The sequence below is a fragment of the Onychomys torridus genome, chromosome 12, assembly GCF_903995425.1.
Source record: "Onychomys torridus chromosome 12, mOncTor1.1, whole genome shotgun sequence".
Classification (NCBI taxonomy): domain Eukaryota; kingdom Metazoa; phylum Chordata; class Mammalia; order Rodentia; family Cricetidae; genus Onychomys; species Onychomys torridus.
In genome coordinates this window covers 4,638,223-4,646,516 of record NC_050454.1, presented here as the reverse complement: position 1 = coordinate 4,646,516, position 8,294 = coordinate 4,638,223, and the positions used below count along the sequence as shown (strand labels likewise).

General features: G+C 44.1%; 1 pseudogene; it reads left to right on the top strand.

Moving 5' to 3' along the window:
- The first annotated feature begins 1,379 nt into the window (after positions 1–1,379).
- Positions 1,380–1,992, top strand: LOC118593711 (annotated as a pseudogene).
- Positions 1,993–8,294: the final 6,302 nt, after the last annotated feature.

Below are 8,294 nucleotides of genomic sequence, written 5' to 3'. Positions count from 1 at the left end.
TGGACTCCCCCAGTAGCCTGCTGGTGAGCCCTCCTACCCTCCACCTGCCTCTACACACTCTAGCCCCTCTCCCAGGCCAAGGGGAGACTTGATAGGTAGTAGAGAGCAACCGTATACTCGGGAGAGAAACTTGGGGTCTACTCCTGCCAGATGTAAACCATTGATAAGCCAGCTGGAATGATCTTTTGCAAGAGGGTGCAGCTCAACTCGCCAAGGTGGCAGATGTTTGGCACTCGTGGCAAGAATAAATAAATCTAGGTATATGCTATGTATAATTTCAAGGAGCATACATACATAACATATTGAATACATGCCTGCATATACATAAATGGTTTCTAGAGAACACTGAGGGGGATTGGAGAGTGTCGGTCATTACAGAAGGACAGAAAATGAAGGGCAGATGTGAATGAGGGAGCCAGCTACCTCACTGTTTAAACCATGGGAGAGAAAGGGGCGGATACTCAACACAGCTGTCTCCATCTTCCTTGGAAACTGCAGAGAGCTGGAATGCTTTCCACCTCCCCAGGTCCTGGCTGGGATTAGGCTGGCACACATCTCACAGGGCTGACCATTTAGGGCACAGATTTTAACAGACTGGTCCTAAAGGGGGGGGCGGGGAGTACAGTAGGGGCAGCCACAACCGACAGCATCCCGCACCATAGCCTTGGAGCTGTCTGTGTGAGTGTTCTGGCAACCTAATTAGTACAGGTTCCCTCTGAGGCCGGGGACTTTCTTTGATTAATGCCTTCATTAAAAGGTCTCCCCTAATCAATCAGTATATGCTGGCCGGAAGAAGGTTCTCAGGCTTAACTACAGGTCCGGTGCTTGAGAATGAGGAGTCTGCAGTTGAGGGGTGGGTGAGTGGGTCTTCTTGCAGACACTGCTTGCCCTTCAGCCGTCCCTGGCATTATCCTGAGCCCCCCACTCCCACACCACAGACATTTTATGACAGAATAAAGATTAAACCCCATGTGGCACATTTTTTTTTTCTCAGAGAGAAAGGTTCTCAGTCACCTCAATAATTAGCTCATTTGGGACAGGAGATGCTATCTCTGGCACTCCTTCACTGCTGTGACAGCTACATTAATTATTCTCTACCTCTGTGCATCAGCATGAGCTTTGAAACCTGTTTCACATCGTTCTTTGTCCTGTGCCCACTATGTGCCAGTCCTTGGGTTTGTCCTATGCCCACTATGTGCCAGTTCTTGGGCTTGATCCTGGAATGAAAGGTGATGGTCATGACATTAGGGATGTATTTATCCGCCTCAAAAATGGACCTTTTTAAACATTATGCTGGAGAAAGGGTGCCGAAGGGAGGGGATGAGGAGAGCACTAGGCTTATGATCAAAGCTCACTGTAACCTTCCCTGGTGGCTGCCAATGTCAGAAGGGCAGAGTCCAGTGCCCGATGGCAGAGGCTATCTTCTAGGCCACCTGGCAGGTGTCATGGCCAAGTGAAGACTGCTGGGCCAGAGGGGTAGTGGTGTGTACTATGAAGGTGTCAACATTTACGGCAGGGTCTACAGAAGCAAGGTAAGTCACCTGACCTTTCTCTGAAAGAGGATGAACACCAACTCTTCCCAGGGTCCCTGCCACTTCTGAGCCCCAGTGGCAACTTTTGTTGCACTTTGTGAGCTATAATGCACAAGATGGAGCTAGGACAGGCTGCCATGGTCCACCTCAAGGTGTTGACTGGGACCCCTCCACCTTATGACAGGAAAAAAAAAAAGCAGATTGTGGTCCCTGCCACCCTCAAGTTAGTGCAGCCAACGCCTACCAGAAAGTTTGCATACCCGTGTCATCTGGCTCATGAGGTCAGCTGGAGTACCCGGCAGTGACCGACACTCTGGAGGAGAAGCCAAAGGAGAAAGCTAGGATCTGCTCCCTGAAGAAGCTGCTCATGAGGCTATGGAAACAGGCAGAAAAGAACATGGAGGGGAAAAATACCAGCAACTTCACAGAGGTCCTCAAGACCAGTGGGACCCTGCTGTGAGCCCAATAAAGATTGTGCCTCAAAAAAAAAATGATGAAAATGAAATCATTATACACTAATAAAATAAAGCAAGTGAAGTCCTTTGCTTTCCTCTGAAGTTGTGGCAAGAAGGCCTTCACCACACATGGGATGCTAGCTGGCATCATGGTGTTCAATTTCCCAGCTCCCTGGATGATCCTGGCCATCAGACTACTGTGTTAGTGAGATCAAGAGATTCCACCTCTGAGTGAGGCCAGGGTTGCTTGTCTTGGAGTCTGGTTACTTTTCTTGGCAGGCTGGTCTCCTATACCATCTACAGTCCTACAAGCAACCAGGTATTGTTCTTAGGGGCTGAATGGTACTCCGCAGCTGGCACCTGCCATGTTCTCTTCATCCACTCATCTGATGGTGTTGGCTTACCTGTCCAGACTCCCTGACTTGGCTGTTGTGAATGGGTAGAATAGAGTTTGTCTTGAAAATGTTAAATAGGACTGGAGAGATGGCTCAGTGGTTAAGAGCACTGGCTGCTCTTCTAGAGGTCCCGAGTTCAATTCCCAGCAACCACATGGTGGCTCACAACCATCTGTAGTGAGATCTGGTGCCCTCTTCTGCCCTGCAGGCATTCATACAGGCAGAACACTGTATACATAATAAATAAATAAATCTTAAAATGTTAAATAAACAATCCAAAGCATTCTTCTGGGAAGAGGCACTGTGGTATCTTTGGGAGGGACTATCCAAATGCCAGAGGAGTTAAGGAAGGTTCGATCTGGGTGGTTTAATACTGCCAGCTTCTTTCTAGGTATAGGCAGAAGCCTAGACAGTCTATGACAGCGACAGAGCAGAGCTGTGGAAGCAGCTCCTTCCCCTCTCTCCAAAAGGAACCACAGGAGCAGCTCCTGTTATACTCCATCCAGGAGGAAGGCAATCCCCCTCCCTTCCTTGAGAGCCAGTGCTGGGGCAAAATTCCCCATGGAATCCAATTCTGAACAAAGCAACACAGCTGGTACCTGATAAGTAGTGAATTCTATTTACCAGAGACCCTTTACAGCAACCGCATGAGACAGACAACGCTGTCATCACCACTGTAGAGACAGGAAAAAGAAGCACCGAGAGCCGTGATTCACCCAGGCCCTGTGAACCTTCAGAAGGAAGATGAGAACCCAGACAGCTTGACTCCACAACCCAGGATAACAACCACTGTTCCACACTGCTTCTTAACAACCCACCACTGTGCTCTAAAGCTCTTGGCCACCAGTACCTCCTCAAGAAGCTCAATGTGACACACTAATATATTGCTATTTAACCATAACCTTCGAGAGCTCATATTAATATAAATATCACAGTATAGAACATTCCTATTTTTAGAAGTCCTGCTGTCTTTAAAACTTTAAACACTTGTTGGGTGTGGTGGCATACCAAACACATAGGAGGTAGAGTGATAGCTGTGTATTTGAGACTAGCCTGGTCTACATAGTGAGTTCTAGTACAGCCAGGCCTACATAGAGAGACCCTGTCTCAGAAAACAAACAAACAAGCAAACAAACAAACAACAAAAAACCCAAAAACTTTAAAAGTTCAATATCATTGAAACACCAAGTCTCTTTCAAAGTACAAAACCTCTCCAAAGTATCTCCTCTAAACTAGCCAGGGTCTCTCTTAAATTTTAAAATCTCTGTAAAATTAGAAAAAAATCTCTCATCTGTGGGTTCCTGAAGAGGGACCAGGGAATGTAACTGCTTTTTTTAAGCCAAGAGGGAAGAACGAGGGCACAGTCAGAATCAACCAAGTCAACACCTGTGGGAGGCCAGCTCCCACCGTTTCAAGGGTTCTTATGAGGAGGAAAGAGGGCTAAAAAAAATATTAGCTAGAAAAATAGCAAAGAGGAGAAAGACAGAAACACAGGATAGCTTTGGGAGGACCTGGGTCAATAACCAAGTTTATTCAAAAGGGCTTTTTTATAACAGTGCTAAGAGGCGAGGCAAAAGGCCTACCCCTTGTTAAATCAAAGCACCTCACAGCCAAAAGTAGACCCTTCCAAACACCTGGTAACCATGCCCATGGTCAAATCATCCCCTTATGCAGCACTGCTGGGTAAAGCAAGCTCAGATTCTCAGACCCTGAGTAAGTTCTCACTAGGAAACCTCTGTGGGTCTCCACAAACACCAAAACTCAAGAGTGCTTGCTATCTAAGACTCACTCATGATCCTTTGGGCTACAAAGGAGCTTAGTAAGTTCCACATCTCTGTTTCAGCCATCCACAGCACATATAGCTTGTCTTGTTGGCTCAGGCTGCCTCCATCTCCCACCTCCTGCTGTTCTTGGTGGTCACCCCCTATTACTAGTATCTCCAAAACGCTGAGGTCTCCACTGTAACTGGGCTGCACCCTCCACCAATGGCCTGTTCCGACTTCTCTTTAAGGATTCTAACACTGCTACATGATGCCAAACCTCAAACCCTCTCCATGACCCCTTCAAGGAGTTTCCTCTGTAACTGAAAGTGCACTGTCACCAATGTTCTTCCCTGGCCTTTCCCAATGCGACACTTCAGCTGTTCTCTATGACCCCTGAATGCTTTCAAAACCAGTAATACCTGGGGAACTTTTACACAATACCAAGTTTGGCTACCAGAATCAAATATAGCCTGGGGGCCCCTTGGGACCATAGCTTCTGTGTGGTGGACCTGAGGAAACACTTCCCAGAATATTTTGCTTCAGTGATGCTAGTCTTTTTTTAGTCACAGCAGATTCTTCATCTGACCAATATGGATTGTCCCAGCAGAGCCTTTGGTCTGCCCACACCAACCATTAATCAAAAATATACCTTTGTAGACTTGCATACAAGCAGTGTAGATGGAGGAATTTTCTTAATTGAAGTTCCTCTTCCCAGATAACTCTAGCCTGTGTCAAGTCAACAAAATAAAATAAAACTAAGACAATTAACCCATCGTCAATTATGGGTGAAATTATTAAGGCCACTCCACGTAGTTAAAAGGGAGGTTTATTTTGTGGGGTAACTTACAAATGAAGGGGTAGGTTGCAGGGTCTGGCAAAGGTATAGTGCAGTCTGGCGGTGTTCTCTGGAGAACTCTGCTCGGTCTACCTCCTGCGTCCAGGGTCCCTGAACCAAGAGAGTGACCTCCTCTTGATCCTAGGTCTTCTGCTCCCTCCTCTGTCCCGCCTTGTGGGCGTGATCATTACTGAAGCCTCAATGGGGGTTGGAACTTCCAGGCCAATGGTGGGATGGCTATCCACTACAGTCAATGTGACAGACAAACACATCACTGTTAAACATAACTTCTCCTTCCTTGTTTATCTTCCAGATCTCCTATTAGTATCAATATCTCAATATAAAACACAACCCAACTTTTAAAAGTCCCACAGTTTTTAGAAGTCCAATCACTTCAAAAATTAAATCTCTTTAAAGAATTTAAATTTCTTTCAAAGTTCAAAGCCTTTCTAAAATATCCAATTTCTCTCTAAATATCCAATGTCTCTCAACTGTGGGTGCCTTTAAAGTAAAAAAAGAAGTTATGCCAAGAGAGAAGAATGGGGGCATGATGACATTCAAGCCAATTCAATACCAAATACAATAGTGTAAAAAGCTCAGTATCAGACATCTGGGACTCACTTATGATCTTCTGGGCTCCAAAGGGCATGTACAGCTCCACCTCTTGGGTTCTGACATTCACAGCACACATAGCTCATCTCACAGGCTCAGGCCAGCTCCACTCCACAGCTGCTGCTGTCCGAGGTAGTCACCCCACAGTAATGGAATCTCCAGTGTATTGTGGTCTCTATTTCACCTGAGCTGAACATTCACCAAGAGCCTCTCTTGGGCTCATTTCAAGGATTCTAACTCTGCCATATAATGTCAAACCTCAACTTCTTTCCATGACGCCTTCAATTCTGGTTCTTCTACAACAACTGAGGCTGTACCTTCACCAATGGCCTCTCCTGACCTCTCACAGTGCCAGTCCTCAGCAGCTCTCTATGACCCCTTCATGCTTTCAAAACCAGTACCGCCTGCTTCCTCTCTTAGTATAATACCAAGTTTGCCTACCAGCACCAGGTACAGTCTTGGCCCCCTCTGGACCACAGTTTCTGTGTGCTGACCCTGAGGAACACTTACAAGAAGATTTGCCTCAGTGATACAGGTCACAGTTGTAACAGATAGCTGTGATACTGAGGGAGCCTGGAGGCCAGCATGTATGTGCTTTGGTGTGCTAACAGGCACCACAGATAGTCATTTGTCCCTTTTGCCAGTGGTAAGGGAAATGGCTCCTTTGGTAGGGGGAACTGGCTTCAAAGTTCCCTGGGAATTCTAGCTTTTATCTAAATGCCAGAATGTGGGGAACTGGAGTTTCCTTTGGACCTGAAGGTATCACTCTTTGAGTTGGGTTTCCCCAAGATAATGTGAAAACCTCTGAGTCATGTTTCAAAACTCAATTGGTGGGATAAAAAATGAGAGGAAGGAGAGAGGGAAAAGAGATGGAGAGAGAGAAGGAGGAGAGAGAATGAAGAGGGAAGGAGAGGAGGAAAGAATGGAAGGAGGGAGAGGAGAGAAGGAAGGGGGAGGAAAAGGGGGAAAGAAATGAGAAAGGGAGAGAGATAATGAAGAGACACTAGGAAGATAAAAAGAACAACAAGAGAGGAAGGTAGAGAGGAAAGGAGGGAGGGAAGAATGGAGAGATAAAATGGAGGAGGGAGAGACAGGAATGAAAGGAGAAGAGAGAAATAAAGCATCACACCTCTTACTAAGTCCTAAAATAAAGCAAGACAACCAAGAAAATACAAAAGTTGACACAAACCAGTCCCTGGGATTCTTTTACAAAACCTGGGAAGAGGGCCTTCTAAAAGATTTCCTCTGTTGTATGGGCTGTTTATAAATGGAGAGAATCCTGCCCCCATCTCTCTCAGTCTCGGAAAAATCCAGAGCTAGCAATGGACTTTAAGCATAGCATAGTCAACTAGGTGGAGAATCAAAGACCACAGAGACAGTGTTAGGAGTTGACCGTGGCAGATGGTGACGTTCGAAGAGGTGTTGTAGGCGGGCAAGAAAATGTTTGTTGAAACATTACTCACTGAGAAATTGCTGAGTGGTTGTACTGGTTTTCATTTAACTATTCATTGAGAGCATGTGTTCATAATAATTAATAATGGAGTAGTCATTATATGTGCACAAGAAAGCAGGCTCAAAAAGTTGAAAACATTGAGAAAAATATTCATTACACATAACTTTAAAACTCTACATTTTCAGTGTCTTATGGAAGAGGATTTTGAAGAGTATTAAGTTAACTGAGTAGTTAGATAATATTTGTCATGTGCCCAGAGATTAACCATCTCCTTTATTAAAAATCACATGGCAGCAAAAACAGAGATGTATATAGAAGTTTGTGTGGAAGGTTGTTTATCCCATGGCTACTTCTGAGCAAAGGTTTTGAAAGAACATAAGTACTCCTTGACAAAACCACAATTAAATAAACAGAATATTTTTAGAAGTTTTATTAGTAAGTACAACTCATAACTTTAGAGCATTTAATAATGAAGCAGAATGTTCATTTTGTTACAAAAGTAAAACAAAACAATTTGTACTTGGAAAATTATCTTGATTTTGTAATATAATATTATAACCAATATATGTTTTATAAGTCTGTGCAAAACAAAAGGCTTTCAGAGGGTGTGATTATGGATAATTATGACACTCATATATTCTTTGGTATTTTCCAAATGTTCTTCAGTGAAGTTCAGCACTTCCTCAGAAGGAACAAAACTCCCACCTCCTCTTCCAAGAGTTCACTTCACCTTTTTGCCGTTTTCTACCTAGGCAAACTTAGTATTTCCCATTTAACAATGAGTTTTAATTTCACATATGCATCTACGTATTAACTCATCAAATACTTACTGAGTACTTGGGACAGGGTAAAGATGGACTTGTATATAATAGATGAACATAATGAAAGCTATATACAGCTTTATATACACTTTATATACACTGTAGCCAACATCATGCTTAATTGGATCAAAAGCTTATAACCCTCCAACTAAAATCAGGAATAAAACCAAGGTGTCCACTTTTTCCACTTCTGTTCAATATAGTGCTCAAAATTTTAGATAGGATATGTCCCAGATACTGTTTTAGATCCTGTTCCTTAGGAAGTAAATGAACTAAATCTTTGATTATTTGAATTTGTGGCCCAGGCTGCAGTTTGTCCTGGTTGAGTATACACTTGAAAAGAACAGCTATTTTGCTTTTGTTTCTTTTTAAAAGACACATTTTAATTAAATTAGAATTCTGTCACTTTCCCACCACCAGCCCCTCCC